At 42.6% G+C, this 18,794-nt stretch overlaps 1 non-coding gene across 1 annotated transcript; it reads right to left on the bottom strand.

The window, feature by feature from the left end:
• Positions 1 to 18,347: 18,347 nt before the first annotated feature.
• Positions 18,348 to 18,454, bottom strand: LOC127133255 (small nucleolar RNA R71). The gene has a single exon (XR_007807243.1). It is a non-coding gene; the product is annotated as a small nucleolar RNA R71 (small nucleolar RNA).
• Positions 18,455 to 18,794: the final 340 nt, after the last annotated feature.

The raw sequence follows: 18,794 nt of genomic DNA, 5'->3' as shown, positions 1-18,794 counted from the left end.
AGTTCTATGACCCTCCATTGAGGTGTTTCACATTCCCAGACTATATTTTGGTCCCTACTTTGGAAGAGATTGCCAGTTTTCTCAGAGTTCCTATCAAGTCACAGTTGTTGTTCTACAGTTCTGAGTTTTTGCCCGATCTCGGCATGGTTGCTTCGGCCATATATTTGGGGAAATCAGTCTTGAAGGCTAATATGTGTCAGAAGGGAGGAGTCAATGGTTTTCATTTGAGTTTCTTACTGGGAGAAGCAAAGAAAAAGCTTGAAGGTGGTGACAGAGGGGTTTCAATGCTGTGTTGGCTCTTTGTGTGTATGGGATTGTCCTGTTCCCTAATGTTGCAAAATTTGTGGACGTAGACGCAATACGCCTTTTTGTGTTGGGTAATCCAGTGCCAACCTTGTTGGGAGATTTCTTTCATTCGGTGCATCACAGGAATGAGAATATAAGAGGAGGGTTGGTGAATTGTTGTGCGACTTTGTTTTATAAGTGGTTCAATTCTCACTTACCCAAGTCAGGAGCGTTCGTTGATGTCGAGGACTCGTTGAGTTGGTCGAAGAGATTGATGGGGTTGAGAGCTGAGAATATTTCTTGGTGGTTTGACCAGAGCTTGCTTCGGGCGGATATTATTCACAGTTGTGGGAACTTCCCGAATGTACCGTTGATAGGAAGAAGAGGAGGAATCAACTATAATCCTTCTCTAGCAGTCAGACAGTTTGGATATGCTTTAAGGACTCCGCCTTTTGGAAAAGATGTGGAAGAATCTCTATTTTTCCATTCTTCATCTGATTTGACTGTACCCCGTAAGGCAGCTGAGGCCTGGCTCAAGGTGATCAAGAGAGGAAGGACCGTGCTTGGAAAAGGAGATTGTAGGACTTATCCTCAGTATGAAGAGTGGCTTCAGGGAAGAGTTGAAGAGTTTGGTCTGCCGTTTCCTATTGAAGAACCTTTGTATTCGCCTACTCCTGAGCAGTCAACAATGGTGAGCCGAGAGGAGTATGACAAATTGAAGAATGCCATTGAGGGACTTCAAACCGAGAACTCGGAGTTAAGTGCGAAGTTGCAAGACTGTATGCATCAATTCCATGAGGCAGAATATCAGAAGGGGGAAGCCGTCAGATTGCAAGAGGAAGCAGAGAGGAAATTAGCTGTGGAGGTGGACTTCTTCAGGAAGACAGACAAGGCCTTGGGATCATCCAGTTCTGAGTTGAGGCGAGTCAAGCAACAGTTAATGGATGCTCATGGTAAAGTAGCTGGGTGGCAAGAGCAATGGGATGCATTTTCAGCTTCTCGGAAGGCAAAGGAGGAGGAGATGGTGGCCGAACTGACTGGTCAGATGGAGAAATTGAAGACTTTGCTGAAGGAGAAGAACAATGAGCTTCTGTGCGCCCGTTCGACTAATGGTTACATCACATATCAACTCCATGAGGCTCAAGAACAGATTGAAGAACTCAAGGTGCTGGCAGGTTTGAAGAAATCTAGACTTGAAGAGGTATTCGGAGAGGGTGATGGGAATTACTACATAAATCACATCAACGAACTGGATGGGATCATTCACAAGAGGAATCTGCTTATCCGGTGTTTGACAGAATCTCCAAATCATCCCGACACAGTGGCATTACTGGATGAAGTGAGGAGCAGTCCTTATGGGTTGTATACAGGAGGCTGATTCCTGATTTTTGTTCCTCTCTTTACTTATTGTCTTGTTGCTATGTAGTGATGATCCACAGACTTGTTGTGGAGATCCTCTTTTGATGTACTGTTGGCTAAGGCCCTTTTCCTTGAACTCATTTGTATGATGGTTTCCCTTTATTTGCATCTTGATCTTAGAAGCTTATCCATGACTCGGTCTTATTGCGCTTTCACCTGATGTGAGACCGGAATCAAGGGGTTAGAATACCCTTTGGAATCGATAAACATGTCATTGCATTAACATATTCATTTGCATATCTTGCATAACAGGTACCGCTGCGGTGTTCTCATATTATTTGGTGTTCCACTAGCAGGATAGTTGATTCAGGAATTCACCGGTACGGTACCCGCAGAACCAGCAGAGAGCGATGGAAAGCCTACAAGTAGAGCTCGCCGAGATGAGGATCCGCATGACCCAATTCATGGATGTGGTTCAAGGGGTGGCTCAGGGACAGCAAGAGCTCAGGCAGATGATGCAGAGGAATCCCACCACTACTCAACCAGAGACGTTGACTGATCCTCCAGCTGGAGAGGTTAACGGACCCAGTGGACCGGGGCCTACCCCGATCCCGCATGTCAACTCCGGTCAACAGCTCGTCCATGATGATCAGGACGACCAGTTCACCCAGATGCAGGAAGACTTTGGCATGGGCCATGGCATGAACCCCATGTTCAGGAGATTAGAGGAGAGGCTGAAGCCGGTGGAAGGACAAAACCCTCTAGGGGTAGATGTTTCTGACTTGGGGTTGGTCCCAGGCGTGAGGGTGCCACCGAAATTCAAAGTCCCAGTCTTTGACAAATACAATGGCAGCTCTTGCCCCAAAACTCACGTGCAAGCCTATTTCCGTAAAATGGTTGCATACTCCGATGACGAGAAGCTACTTATGTACTTCTTCCAAGACAACCTAGCTGGGGCATCCTTGGAATGGTACATGAGGCTGGATAGAGCCCACATCCGTTGCTAGAGGGATTTGGCTGAGGCTTTCGTGAAGCAGTATCAGTATAATGCAGACATGGCTCCGGACAGAACTCAACTTCAGAATCTGTCTCTTAAAAGCAATGAGTACTTCAGGGAATACGCCCAACGCTGGAGAGAGACAGCTTCCCGTGTTCAGCCTCCTATGTTGGAAAAGGAAATGGCCAACATGTTCATGAATACGCTGCCTGGACCTTACCTGGAGCGTCTGGTGGGGTGCAATGCCTCCAACTTTGCTGATGTGGTCTCTACCGGAGAGAGGGTGGAGAATTACCTGAAGATCTGCAAGATCCAAAATGGAGGTGGATCTTCATCAGGGGTAAAGAAGCCGTTCATTGGAGGGCATAAGTAGAGAGAGAGGGGAGTGAATTCTTTGACTTCATATCAGAGCAGAGGTGTCCGGAGGAACAGTTTTCAGACTTACCATCAACAACTGTATGTTGCGGCTGTGACCATTCCAGCTGCAGCACCACTACAACAACAACAACCACAACGTCAACCAGCTCAGTACCAACAACAACAACAGGGTAACAAACCCGCCTATCAACATAGGCAAAAGGCGATGGACAGGCGTTTCGACACTCTTCCAATGTCGTATGCTCAGTTGCTTCCTAGCCTTCAGCAACTACAACTTGTGCAGTTACGTACCCTGGCTTCTCTTGTTGGCAGGCTCCCAGTAGGATATGATGCCAATGCTAGGTGTAATTTCCACTATGGGGCACCTGGCCATAATATAGAGAACTGCAAAGCTTTTAAGCACGTAGTTCAGGACCTCATTGATTCAAAGGCCATTAACTTTGCGCCGGCTCCTAATGTCGTCAACAATCCCATGCCGCAACATGGTGGTGCAAACGTTAATATGCTGGAAGGAGAAGCCAAGTCCATTAAGGACGTGTTGAAGTTGAAGACTCCGCTGTTGGAGATTAAAGAATGCTTGCTGAAGGCCGGTGTTTTCCCCGGTTGTGGGAAGGGTTGTTTGGATTGTGCTACACAGGGCAAGGGTTGTTTGAAGCTGCAGCAGGGTATCCAGGTCTTGCTTGACAATGGTATCCTCCAAGTTGAAGACTTGTCTGTCAAAGAGTTTGCTGAAGGGGTTGCTGAAGAGGTGTTTGAAGATGCTGTTGAAGAATTCACAGATGTTGTTCCTGATGATTCCGTAGTTCGTAAGGATGTATTTAATTTTTCCAATGTTGTTGCTAATATCCCAAACTATGTGGTTGATGCTGATGTAATTGAACTTGATTCCGATGTTTCGGATGTTTATGTTTCAATGAATGAGATTTCTGAGTACGACTGTGATGTTGCTACTATCACCATTTTCTATCCAACTGCTCAGATCAGTGTGCCAGAAGCGCAACCAGTGCAACCAGTGCGACCATCCACTATAACCATCACAACCCCTGGTCCTTTACCTTTCACCAGTGAAAGGGCCATTCCTTGGCATTATGGGGGGAGTGTGTACACGCACGATCATGGAGTGGAGCAGCCACTGAAAATAGAGGAGAAGTCTGAATCTGAAGTGGAAATAGTAGATCCCGCGATGGACAATGTTGGTGGAATCGAGCGATTCACCAGGAGTGGTAGACTGTTCTCACCATCCGTCACCCAAACTGATGATGCTGACGCCGCGACGAGGACCAAAGGCAAACAAGTTGTGAATGAAGGTACCTCTGCACTCCAGGCTGGTTCTGAGCCTACTTTTGCGAAGGATGTGGACGAACTTCTGAGGATCATAAAAAAGAGCGACTACAAGGTGGTTGACCAGTTGATTCAGACTCCGTCCAAGATATCCATTCTCTCACTCCTGCTGTGTTCGGAGGCACACAGGGAGGCACTGCTGAAGGTTCTTAATGCTGCATATGTGCCTCAGAAAATCTCGGTAAACCAACTAGAAGGGATCGTTGCCAATGTTCATGCAAGCAATGGGTTGGGTTTTACTGATTCTGACTTAACACCAGCTGGACGCAATCATAACAAGGCTCTGCACATCTCGATGGAATGCAGAGATACCGTGTTATCACATGTTCTGGTGGATACAGGTTCCTCTCTCAATGTGCTACCCAAGAGAGCCCTGTCAAGGTTAGAAGTAGAAGGTTTGGTCTTGAAGCCTTCTAATCTCGTAGTGAGAGCCTTCGATGGTTCTAAGAGGTTGGTGTTTGGAGAGGTAGAATTGCCAATTCTGATTGGATCACAAACCTTCAACACTGTCTTCTATGTGATGGATATCAACCCCTCGTATAGTTGCTTGTTGGGTCATCCCTGGATCCACAATGCTGGGGCAGTCTCCTCAACTCTACATCAGAAGATCAAATTCCCAGTCAATGGAAGAATTATCACTGTCTGTGGTGAGGAGGACATTCTGGTCAGTAACCTGTCTACATTCAAGTATGTAGAGGTAGAGGGTGAATTTCATGAGACCCTATGCCAGGACTTTGAGGCGGTTCAGATCAAGGATGCATCTCCGGTGGAAGAGGTGAAAGCGGGTGCCTCTATCTCATCCTTCAAGCAGGCACAGGCCTTGGTGGATTCAGGTGTTGCTCCCGGTTGGGGATGTCTGTTGGAGTTACCAATGAAAGACGACAGGTTTGGGATTGGGTATCAGCCAGCTCTGACTTCTACAACTTCAACACTTTAGACTCGTCAGGGGCCGATTACTTTCTCCAGCGCTGGCGTCATCCAATATGGCCAGATCTCTGTGATCAACGATGAAGATGGGGATAGTGATTGCGACATCGACAACTGGGTGCGTCCGAGGATCCCGGGTGAAGTCATCAACAATTGGTCTTCCGAGGAAATTGTCCAAGTCACTCTTCTAGAGTAGTAATTTTTCTTTGTTTATTCATGCATGTCCAAGTCTTACGTTCCGCCCAGGGCGTAATGACTCATTGTAGGGCTCATCTATGTGAATATCTGCATTGTTTATCATAAATGAAGGACGTCTTTTGCATTCAAATATTTTGTTCACTGTCTTTCTATTTTTGCAGTTTTCAAAATTTCAAAAGAATAAAAATATTTGGCAATGTTTTGTTTAGTTTTCACTCACTGTTCACACTCATAAGCACATACCATCAATCAATGAGATGCACATCACTGGATCCTATTGATAACGGTTCTGCTATGGCTCGCTTCGACTTTGAAAATCCAATCTTTCAAGCTAAAGAAGAGGGTGATGAAGACTGTGAGCTCCCTGAAGAACTTGCAAGGTTCTTAAAACAGGAGGAAAGGGTCATTCAACCGTATCAAGAGTCTACTGAAGTGATTAATCTCGGCACCGAGGACGCCAAGAGAGAAATCAAGATAGGGGCTGCTTTGGAAGATGATGTGAAGAAGGGGTTGATTGAATTGCTGCAAGAGTATGTTGACGTCTTCGCTTGGTCTTATCAGGACATGCCAGGGCTTGACACAGACATTGTGGTACACCGTTTGCCTCTCAAAGAGGATTGTCCTCCGGTCAAGCAGAAGCTCAGAAGAACAAGACTAGAGATGGTTGTCAAGATAAAGGAAGAAGTGCAAAAACAGTTGGATGCAGGGTTTCTAGCGGTTACCAATTATCCGCCATGGGTTGCAAATATCGTTCCAGTACCTAAGAAGGATGGAAAGGTACGGATGTGTGTTGACTACCGGGATCTAAACAGAGCTAGCCCTAAAGATGATTTCCCATTACCTCACATCGATGTTTTGGTGGATAACACAACTCAGTTCTCGGTATTCTCCTTCATGGATGGCTTTTCTGGCTATAATCAAATCAAGATGGCACCAGAAGACATGGAGAAGACAACTTTCATAACCCCATGGGGCACTTTCTGCTACAAGTTGATGTCGTTTGGCCTGAAGAATGCTGGGGCAACATATCAACGAGCTATGGTAACTCTTTTCCATGATATGATTCATCATGAAATCGAGGTTTATGTTGATAATATGATTGCCAAATCTCAGACAGAAGAGGAACATTTGGTGAATCTGCAGAAACTGTTCGAGCGGTTGAGGAAATTCAAGCTGAGGCTTAATCCGAACAAGTGCACTTTCGGGGTGAGATCTGGAAAGCTGCTGGTTTTTATCGTCAGTGAAAAAGGGATTGAGGTGGATCCTGAAAAAGTGAAAGCAATACAAGAAATGCCTGAGCCAAGAATAGAGAAACAAGTCCGTGGTTTCTTAGGAAGGTTGAACTACATTGCACGGTTCATCTCTCACCTAACAGCCACGTGTGGGCCAATATTCAAGTTGTTGAGAAAAGATCAGGCTATCAGGTGGAATGACGATTGTCAAAGGGCTTTTGAAAATATAAAAGAGTATTTGAAGAATCCTCCTATCTTTATGCCTCCAGTCCCAGGGAGACCACTGATTATGTACTTGACAGTACTCGACAATTTCATGGGTTGTGTTTTCGGTCAACACGACGAGACAGGTAGGAAAGAGCATGCCATCTACTACTTGAGTAAGAAATTCACAGACTGCGAGTCGAGATACTCAATGCTTGAGAAGACATGTTGTGCACTTGCATGGGCCGCTAAGCGATTGAGACAATACATGCTGACTCACACAACCTTACTGATCTCCAAGATGGATCCAGTCAAGTACATATTTGAGAAGCCAACTCTCACCGGAAGGGTTGCTCGTTGGCAAATGGTACTGACAGAGTACGACATCCAGTATACATCCTAGAAAGCCATCAAGGGGAGTATTCTGTCAGACTATCTTGCTCAACAACCGATTGAAGACTATGAGCCGATGAAGTTTGATTTTCCAGATGAAGACATCATGTTCCTCAGAATGAAAGACTGCGAAGAGCCAATTGTTGAGGAGGGACCTGATCCAGATGAAAAGTGGACTTTAATGTTTGATGGGGCCGTCAATGCCAAAGGAAATGGAATTGGTGCTGTCATTACCACTCTGAAAGGTGCCCACATGCCTTTCACCACTCGTCTGACTTTCGAGTGCACCAATAATGAAGCTGAGTATGAGGCCTGCATCTTGGGTATTGAGCAAGCCATTGATTTGAGAATCAAGACTTTGGACATCTTCGGAGATTCAGCTCTAGTGATCAATCAAGTGAATGGTGATTGGAACACTCTCCAGCCTACTATGGTCCCCTACAGAGATTACACGAGAAGACTGTTGACTTTCTTCACAACAGTAAAGTTGTATCATATACCTCGTAATGAGAACCAGATGGCAGACGCTCTTGCTACTCTATCCTCCATGATCAAGGTGATTCGTTGGAACCATGCTCCCAGAATTGATATGATGCGCCTTGACAGGGCCGCGTATGTGTTTGCTGCTGAACTGGTAGTCGATGACAAGCCCTGGTATCACGACATCAAATGCTTTCTGAAGAATCAAGAGTACCCTGCAGGGGCATCCAACAATGACATAAAGACTTTGAGAAGATTGGCAGGCAGTTTCTTCTTGAACAAAGACGATGTGCTGTATAGAGGAACTTCGACATGGTCTTGCTCAGATGCGTGGATAGACATGAAGCGGACATGTTAATGCAGGAAGTTCATGAAGGCTCCTTCGGTACTCATGCCGGCAGACATGCAATGGCTAAGAAATTGTTGAGAGCGGGTTATTACTGAATGACCATGGAATCTGATTGTTTCAAATACGCTCGAAAGTGTCATAAATGCCAGATTTATGCTGATAAGGTGCATGTGCCGCCAAATCCCTTGAATGTGATGTCTTCGCCGTGACCGTTTGCTATGTGGGGCATTGATATGATTGGAAAGATTGAGCCGACTGCTTCCAATGGGCATCGCTTCATCCTTGTTGCCATCGACTATTTCACCAAGTGGGTCGAAGCAGCATCATTTGCGAAGGTCACTAGACATGTGGTTGCCTGATTCATTAAGAGAGAAATCATTTGTCATTATGGGATTCCCGAAAGAATCATTACTGATAATGGTTCTAATCTCAACAACAAAATGATGAAGGAGTTGTGTCAGAACTTTAACATTCAGCATCACAATTCTTCCCCTTATCGTCCTAAGATGAACGGTGCTGTTGAGGCAGCAAATAAGAACATAAAGAAGATTGTGCAGAAGATGGTCGTTACGTACAAAGATTGGCATGAGATGCTACCCTTCGCCTTGTATGGGTACCGTACTTCAATACGTACGTCGACCGGGGCAACCCCTTACTCCCTTGTGTACGGTATGGAGGCAGTCCTACCTGTTGAGGTGGAGATTCCTTCTCTAAGGGTCATGTTGGATGTCAAGCTAGACGAGGCTGAATGGATTCGAACAAGGTTCAATGAGTTGAGTCTTATCGAAGAGAAGAGGATGTCGGCCGTTTGTCATGGGCAGTTGTATCAGAGTCGGATGAAGAAAGCCTTTGATCGGAAAGTGCGTCCTCGGTGTTTCCAAGTTGGAGATTTGGTGTTGAAAAGGATCCTTCCTCCTCAGACAGATCACAGGGGCAAGTGAACTCCTAACTATGAGGGACCGTATATTGTCACCAAGATTTTTGATGGTGGGGCCTTAATGCTTGCAACTATGGATGGTGAAGACTTCACTTCCCCTGTGAACTCAGACGCAGTTAAAAAATACTTCGCATAAAACAGACCCGCTGGACAATAAAAAGAATAGTCCAGGCAAAAGTGGGTATCCCGACGAACCAAGAAAAGGAAAAAGGTTCGGGAAAAAATTAGGGATTAAAAATGAAAAGATTGTACACCCGTTAAGTTGAAAACCTGAAAGGGCAACTTAGGCAAAAATGGGTATCCCGGTGGATTGAAAACCCGAAAGGGCGATCCAGGCAAAAGTTAGGGATTAAGCGAATGACTGCGTTCTGAGTAGTTCTGAATCTCATCTCATGTCGATAACTGGAAACTTTCGAAAGGTAGGAAACATTCCAATCACCCTTTTCAGAAAGTCGATCATCTGGAGAATCTTGAAGACGAGCGAGTCATAGCAGAATTGGAACCCGATAGAAATCCATTTCACATTGCCATTAGATTAATTTCTGTTTTTATCTTTTGTGCGATTACCTCTTTCTAGGGATTGCTTCTTGATGTAAATGCCTATTCAGAGGCCATTCAATCAATGAAATCATGTTATTCAGTATACCTCTGTATTCATTTTCATTTTACTATTTTGTTTGCAAAAATGACATCCGAGTTTTTGATAAACATTGCATCATGAAACATAAGAGCTTTACAGGTACATGCTTAATAAACATTTAAAATTGCTGTAAATTTTAAGTGCTATGGATTGTCTATTCAGAACAGACACACTCGGGACATTCCTTTAAGGTTCCCAGCAGACGATTGCGGATGTTTTGCTTCAACAGTTGGAGTTTGGTATCTTATCCCGGCAGAGCTGGTCCGAACATTGGATTCTTCAATCCCCAGCATGTTCTCATTACTACACTCCCCAATAGAGTTGACAGTGCCAGACTGTATATCCCCAGTAGAGTTGACAGTGCCAGACTGTATATCCCCAGCGGAGTTGACAGTGCCAGACCGTATCTTCCCAGCAGAAGTAGCTGCTCCTTAGAGCTCGATGCCAGATCGATGATCCCGACGCCAGATCAGTGGTCTCTTTCCTTGAAGCAGAATCTCGGTACCGTATCGGTGTTTGCTTCCCCTGCTGAGCCATTTCTCTCGCATATTTTGGTTGCCAAAACCGCTGTCATTTTCCTCAGCAACAAGCTTTCAGTGCCGGTCTCTCCCCTGTCAGAGTCTCGGTATTTTGTTACTGTCAGAACACCGCGTGGCCGGTCATTTCCCCACAGAGTTCATTGTGTTGTGTATCACCAACAACATTGCCAAGGTCCAGAAGATTGTGATCATTTCCCCAACAGATTTCCTTGCCTTGGCTTGGCATTCTCTATAACTTAGCATTTCACATCCTTGCTGTAGAATCATATTGTATTGCATCCTCCCAATCGCGTAGCATTTCCATTTTCATGGGGCATTACGCCATCGAAAAATTCAAACATATGCATGAAAAGCATAAGACATTCTCGGTATCCCCAGTGATAAGCCAGAAGTTGCTTCCAGTATTCAGACTGAAGGTTGTTCATGACTTATTATCCCCATCATAGGTTGTTGGCCCACGTGCCGCCTCAATTATCATTTTCCTTATTTCTGCCGATGCTGACAGGCATGAAAATTTTCCGGTATTCAGACCGAAGTGGCATTCAGGCTAATTTTCCTATATTCAGATCGAAGAAGTTTCCGACGTTCAGGTCGGTGCAACTTGTGGCATTCAGACCAATTTTCCGGTATCCAGACCGAAGTGGCATTCAGGCCAACCTCCCGATGTTCAGATCGAAGAAGTTTCCGACATTCAGGTCGATGCGACTTGTGGCATTCAGGCCAATCTCCCGGTATTCAGACCGAAGTGGGATTCATGCCAATTTACCGATGTTCAGACCGATGTTAATAATCTCATATCTTTCGATGCTCAGATCGAAGTCATTTCCAGTATTCAAACTGATGTGCGGCATTCAGGCCATGGGTTATTTCTCTGTGACCATGTATTTTGGTATTCAGACTTACATTCTCTTTCGGTGCTCAGACCGATTCTCACCATACCAGACGAATTTTTGTTCGAGACCACCTCTTTGCCGATTCTGACAGGCATTGTTACTTCACTTCACTTCAGTGTAAATTTCCGGGTTTTATTGTATTCAATCCCTTGATACCTCGAGAGTGCGAAAGCCGTTGCTATCTTCCTTTCGGGTCTCCAGTTGATTGAATAGGGGCAGCTGTAACACCCCAAAATTTACCCTTCATTTTTTTTGGAAGCATGGGATTGTGTTTCACATTGCATTAGCATCATACTAGGTCATACTCATTGCATACTGCATCAGTGACTTGGGAAATCAGGGTTTTGATTGATCACTCCTTACCAGAAGGAGCCCACACAAAGCAAGTCTGAGAATTAGACTTCATTTTCCAAATATGCAAGCCTCAAGGGTCTCAAAGTGGTCCAGGTATCTCATGATGGTCTGCAGTTCGTCAGTGGAAGAGTCAGAGCTCTCAGAGTGTGCATCTGCATTTGATCAAAACTCAGGGTTTCATGGCTATCTGCAACAGGAAATGTTTGATGGGAAGAAAGGGGGCTCATTCATGTCATGATTAGAGAGGCATCTTTGCCTAAGAAGATCCACAATTATCACAGAAAGATCCATTGGCAATCAGTGCAATCAGTTCCTAGTCATTTTTGCCCTAAAACTAGGGTTTGGTATAAAATCGGTTTATTTCTGATTCCCTGAGTGAAACTCATTTCCATGGCCCTCCACGTGTCTACAAGGATCTACATGCAAAAAATCAGCTCTTTATTTGAGCCATAGGTGCCTCAATTGATCAATGGAATCGGGAATCAGACGGTTTGGGAAAAGTCAACTGTGGGGCCAGAAAAGTCAACTCCTGACATTTTGAAGGTGGAATCTCAAAATTCATGCCTAAGGAAGTCCACATGTGAAATTTGATCAAGGTTGGATCATGGATTCATCATTTAATTAGGAGTTGGAAAAGTTACCAAATTTGGAAATAGTTGACTTTCCATTTAAGGCAAGTTTTTATGGTTTTTGCACCCACTTTAAGCCTATATTCCATCAAGATGCAAGCCCCATTTGGAAATTTCTTCAACATGAAAGTTGTTCCTCTTGTTTCAAGCTTTCTAGAGATATAAAGTTTGTTTCATTTGGATTAAAAGTGAGAAAGTTAGGCTTGGTCAAAGTAAGATATTATTTTAGAACACTTAGAAATTTTTCCAAGTCCAAAATTTGCAAAATTTGTCAAGACTTATGGGCCAGATTTCTTGCACTTCAAGGCATCTTTTGAAAACACTTTCTTCATGACAGTTGTACCTTGATATGTCCTTTTTCACACCTTTTTAGAACCACCCCATTTGAATCATTGGTTTGGAAGATACACTCATCAAAAGTTGGTATCATAGGCTGAATTTTTTTAACAGCATTTAGGCCAAACTGACCCAACCATTTTGCAGCCATGAAACCTGAACTTTATGGCCATTTTCCACCCCTTTCCACTCACCATTTAAAGATGTGTTCAACATGAAAACTGTTAAGTTCCATGCCCTCTTTCTACTGTTTGCATTGCCTTGCCATTTGGATCATTGGTTTGGAAGATACACTCATCTAAAGTTGGTATCATAGGCTGAATTTTTTTGACAGCATTTAGGCCAAACTGGCCCAACCATTTTGCAGCCATGAAACCTGAACTTTATGGCCATTTCCCACCCATTTCCACTCACAATTTCAAGATGTGTTCAACATGAAAAATGTTAAGTTCCATGCCCTCTTTCTACTGTTTGCATTGTCTTGCCATTTGGACATTTATTCATCAAGTTACAATGCCTTAAAGTCACCATGTTGGACTTATTTTCATGTTTTGCTGCATAAACCAACCAGCCCTTGCATTTCCTCATTTGGCCATTTGCTTTATGTGCTTTTGTTGTCAACTCACTTAAGCTTTGCCACAATTGGATTTCCTAATACCACCCCACTTTTTTGCACTTTTTGCTCATGAATCCAAGTCACATTTCAGCCCATTTACACACTTCAAACCCTACATATTTAAGAGCTTCTAAACCCTAGCTAAAAGGGTGGTGGATGCAGAACTTTAGGGCAAGGCAAGTTTGGTTGTTTATTTCATGTTGCATTCCTCTTCACCAACATTGAAGCACCATTGAAGAGCATCCCATTTCCCTCCATTCCTCTCATCCCAACAAGAAGCAGTGGACTTTCTCCACTAGGTAGTTTTTTTATTCCAACCTTCCATGGCCATGAATGCTTTGCTTGTTCATCATATCTTCCATGTTCATTTCATGCTATCCATCCATACTTCATGTATTGTTCATTTATTGCCATGCTTTTTTTTTCGTGCTTATTTTACATGTTAATATTATGCTATGATTGCCTTATGGACCCTTCATTGAAGCATGTTCATTAAACTTTAATTTTGAAACATTGAATTTTTGCCAAAAATCCTTGCATGAGCCTCCCTTGCTGTTCATTTTTCTCTATGCTAGAGGCATTTTTTTAATGAAATAAGACACCACTGTATTCTACATGTTTCAAACTTGAATTTTGATTTTTATATCATCCCATTTGGAGCTTTGAGTTGTGAGATATGGGGATTTGAAGTTTGGGAAAATATGCTGCATTTCTCACGTTTTGGTGCATGAGCCTACCTTGCTGTCCATATTTCTCCATGATAAAGTCATTATTTTTCATGAAATAAAATACCATGATGTTCCTCTTATCTTGTACTCGAAGTTTGCTTTTTATATCATCTCGATTGGAGCACTGTAGCTCGAGTTATGTTGGCTGGAAAACGGATGTGATGTGTTGTATTTTCGCGAAACTACCTTGCTGCATGTTGCTGTTTTCTTTTTTTTTTCTTTCACGTTGCATGGAGAGTACATGCGTGGCACTCTCGTGGCCACTAGATGTTGCCCTCACTTCGAATCCTGGCCATGTATTTTTTATTTTCCTTTTTATTTTTTCTAATTTTATTTTATTATGTCACATTTAAGTGATCTGCATGGGCCTGGGCTTAGCACTGGATGCTATTCGCCCCCCCATATTCAAAGCCCAATTCCTTTTCTTTCTATTTTTTTTAATTCATTTTTATTTTTTCTGTTTTCATTTTAAATTAATAAAATAATTTATTTGTTCATAAATATACCAAAAAATATTTTTTACTTTCCTTAATGTATAATATTTATTCTTTCATTCTTTATTCATTTGTTAATACAAGAATTAAAATGAACATTCGATAACCATTTCAAAATAAGATCAAAACCTCGATTCAACGTCCAGTAATCATTTTTCAAAACTTAACAGAACTAGCACGTATTCATCCATCTATCTTGTAAGTCGATTGCTTCATGCATCGCCATCAACCTTGTAAGTCGATTGCTTTATGCGTCGCCATCAACCTTGTAAGTCGATTGCCTCAGGCATCACCATCTACCTTTATCCCTGGTTCCTCTCCTTGCCCCATCTGTCGATTCTTGTTCCGTTTAGGTAGCACCCATTAGGTAGAACCCTTTTGTATGATAACATAGGTAGAATTCCCTCATTCTTTTGTATGATAACATAGGTAGAATTCCCTCATTCTTTTATATGATAACATAGGTAGAATTCCCTCATTCTTTTGTATGATAACATAGGTAGAATTCCCTTACTCTTTGCATGCTAGCATTAGGTAGATGTTCCCATTTGTAAATCCTAACTCATAGGTCCATATTGCATGACAACTCTAGGGTAGAGCTTCCCCATTTTTTAGACCTTCCGTGCATCTCCAATCCTGTGGCATGTTACTCCGTCCTATTGCAAAGAGGTAACTGCCTAAGACTCGATTCAGCGAGCTGCGACACCTGCTGCTAGGACGTGAACACATTGCCCACTCTCCTTTGACACAACTGGTGTCCTCCTTTATAAGTCCATGTTCAGATGGCAACCCGTAGTTAGTCGAACTACGACAACTCTGATTCTCATTCCAGATGAGATACGTAGGCACAAGATGCGATGTCTTGCCAAGTTCTTCCTTTTCAACTAACAACTAATCCTTACTTTCACCTTTGTTGCGATTCTTTTCTCTCGCCCTCGTTGTGATCGAGACCTTCCCTTTCTCTTGCCCTAGTTGCAATCGAGACCCTTGTTCCCGTAGTTAGCTGAACTACGTTTTGCTCTGACTCTCATTCCAGATGAGATACATAGGCATAAGACGCGATGTCTTAGCGAGCACACATCTCTTTAACCCATAGGTAGCCGAGCTACGAAGACTCTAATTCTCATATTCAGATGAGATACGTATGCAGCGGATGCGACATCCGTGCGAGTTATTTTATTTTGACCCTTTTCTTTTAGTAAATAGTACATTAGATAAACACACCCTTTAAGCAAGAACAACAAGAGTGGATCCCGTAGAGTACTACGGATGCGTAGGGGTGCTAATACTCTCCCTTCGCATAATCGACTCCCGAATCCAAGATTTGGTTGCGATACCTTGTCTTTTCCTTTCCTTTCTCCAGGTTTACTTCGAGCGTTTCCTCTCCCTCTTTTGGGATAAATAACGCACGGTGGCGACTCTTCTGTCATTTCTTTCTCGCCGGTTGTTTTTTCGCACATATTTTTTAGGCTGCGACACAAGCGAACCAGGATAAAAATTCTGTGTTGATATCTTTTATTTTCGCGTGTGTTTTACTTTCAAAAGTTTTTATTATCAGTTAAAAACAATTCAAACCCCCATTTCTTATTTTTCTCAACCTTCAGTGTTATGTCTATATGATTGTTAAGATTTCGAACTACTTCAACATTGGTATGACGAATATTACTGATAACACTGAAATTTACCGTATTTCGACTCCGATTTCACATGCATTCTAGTTGTTTTATTATCATTTTGTTGTGTTATTGCTATATTTTCCTTTGTTTTCAGGTTTTTACTTTAATCGGAGCCCCGATCGAGAAAAGGAGCGAAAAAGAGCCAAAACCCCTAAAACTCAACATTTTGTTCTTGTGGCTTACCCCATGGTTGGCGCCATAGACCCTGCCATGACGTGTCAACTTCAACTTCCATCAACTCCCACGTTTTCCCACTACTTCCACTAAGAGGGTGCCACAAGAGGAAAAACGGTTCCCTCCTATTTTCAAGTTGAAGGGCATCCAAGTCATTTCCATCTTTTTACTTGCTTATAAATAGAAAGGCGAATTCACTTTTACAATCATCCAAACTTAGAGCAGACGAAGATCCAAACTTAGAGCAGAGGCAAACTCAGAAGCAACTTTGTTTCACTTAGACATATATTCAGTTTTATAAAGTGGTAATCGCTTCGCATTGGAGTGTTACCACAATTGTGTAATCGAGTCTGTGATAGAGTCTGTAATCGAGTTTGGAGCACTTTGGAAGGAAGTTAATCCTGCCGCCATTTTCTTTTCCGCATTGCAATTTACTCAGCCCTCCGATTGGAGAAGGTTTTTATTACTTGTCTTTATCTTATTTATTTCCCGCACTCGCTTTACTTTATTTATTTCCCGCACTCGCTTTAATTTATTTATTTCCCGCACTCGCTTTAAATTATTTATTTTCCGCACTCGCTTTACTTTATTTATTTCCCGCACTCGCTTTACTTTATTTATTTCCCGTACTCGCTTTAAATTATTTATTTCCCGCACTCGCTTTACTTTATTTATTTCCCGCACTCGCTTTACTTTATTTATTTCTCGCACTCGCCTTTACTTTATTTATTTCCCGCACTCGCTTTAAATTATTTATTTCCCGCACTCGCCTTTACTTTATTTATTTTCCGCACTCACACTAATTTTATTTATTTTGATGCACTTTTACTTTACCATGTCTAGCTATATTTATAAGGTTAGAATGTAAGGATCGTAATTGAACCAGTAATCCGTACAATTGTTCGTAGAAACGCTTAAGGGCTATTTTAACTTTCAACTTAAGTTTTCCCGCACGTCAACTCCGTTGGGTAAGATCGAAAGCCTTCCAACGTCTTTTTAAACTTAATTGTTTTTATCTATTTCAAAAACAGCGAAAGCGCTTTGTCTAGTTCATTAGGAGATTTTAACATTAAGAAGAAAAGGGATTTTAAAACTATTTTCGGACGCGTTTATAAGTTTAGAGTCTGGTTCGTAAGAACCTCTTTTGGTTAAGAAATCCAGGTTATAATACTTTTCAACTTAGTCAAGATACTATATTTCTTAAAAATAGGTTTACTACTCTAACGCAATACGCGCCTTTTTATAAGTGACAATAAGAGGGTTTGATTAGGGAGTACAACTCGGTTCTGAATACACGAAAGCGACAGTTCCTGTTAAATTAGTTCTTTTCAAAGTAGGAAACATTGCCCATAAGTAATTCTATTAGCAAGTACTTGGATTATTGATTGATTACGTGAATTACATTCGACCCTGTCTTTATTAATTATATCCGAAACTTTACTTTTCATTGCACACTACAAAAACACCTATTTCGATTGCCTTTGATAAACACCATAACAATAGATAACGATAGATTGACACTTGGTCTCTGTGGATTCGACAATCTTTTATATTACTCTGACGCGTTCGTATACTTGGGAACACCACATCAAGTTATTGACCGCATCAAGTTTTTGGCGCCGTTGCCGGGGACCAATTTCGTCAAATTTCATTTTCCTGTTGTTATATCGTTTAGACTTTTGCTATTTCCCGTCGGTCAATGCGAAGAACTCGCAGTACCGGAAGTTTAAGCTTAGTATACCCTCTGGCGGAACCTGAACGTTACGCTCACGCACGTTTATTCTTTCATAGAATTAAGAGAGCTATGACCGAAGATCAAAACCAAAGACCTCTTAAGGACTTCGCTCAACCATCTAACGAAGAACCTAGTTCTAGTATAGTAAACCCAACCATACCAGCTAATAATTTTGAACTTAAACCATCCCTGTTGCAACTAGTGCAACAAAGACAATTCGCGGGTCTCGCTACCGAGAACCCAAACCAACATTTAAAAATATTTCTTCAATTAGCAGATACTTTTAAAACCAATGGAGCTTCTCCTGAGGCAATACGTTTAAGATTATTCCCTTTTTCCCTCAGAGATAAAGCCCTATCGTGGTTAGATTCCCTTCCACCCAATTCCATTACGAATTGGGATAACCTTAGAAGAGTTTTTCTTGCTAGATATTTTCCCCCGAGTAAGACCGCCGTTCTTCGAAACCATATAACTAGATTTACCCAAAACCAAGGAGAATCGTTGTTCGAAGCTTGGGAGAGATATAAAGAGTTGTTACGAGCATGCCCACATCATGGCTTAGAAAATTGGTTAATCATTCAAACCTTCTATAATGGACTTCATTACAACACAAAGATGACCATCGACGCTGCCGCAGGCGGTGCTCTGATGAACAAACCTTATCCTGAAGCTAGTGCCCTCATCGAAGATATGGCTCAAAACCATCAATCATGGGGAGTCGAACGAGCGAAAGTTGAGAAGAAGGAAGCCCAAGGAGGAGTGCATGAACTAAGCTCTATAGACATGATGCAAGCTAAGATGGACGTATTAGCCCTTAAGGTCGAGCATATGTGCATAAACCCGAATACTGTAGCCGCAGTTTCGTCGGATTGTGAGATATGTGGAACCCAAGGACACCAA

This window comes from Lathyrus oleraceus, chromosome 3 (assembly GCF_024323335.1).
Source record: "Lathyrus oleraceus cultivar Zhongwan6 chromosome 3, CAAS_Psat_ZW6_1.0, whole genome shotgun sequence".
In the NCBI taxonomy this organism is placed as follows: domain Eukaryota; kingdom Viridiplantae; phylum Streptophyta; class Magnoliopsida; order Fabales; family Fabaceae; genus Lathyrus; species Lathyrus oleraceus.
Note: the sequence above shows the minus strand (reverse complement) of the source record. Positions and strands in the feature narration are given on the sequence as shown.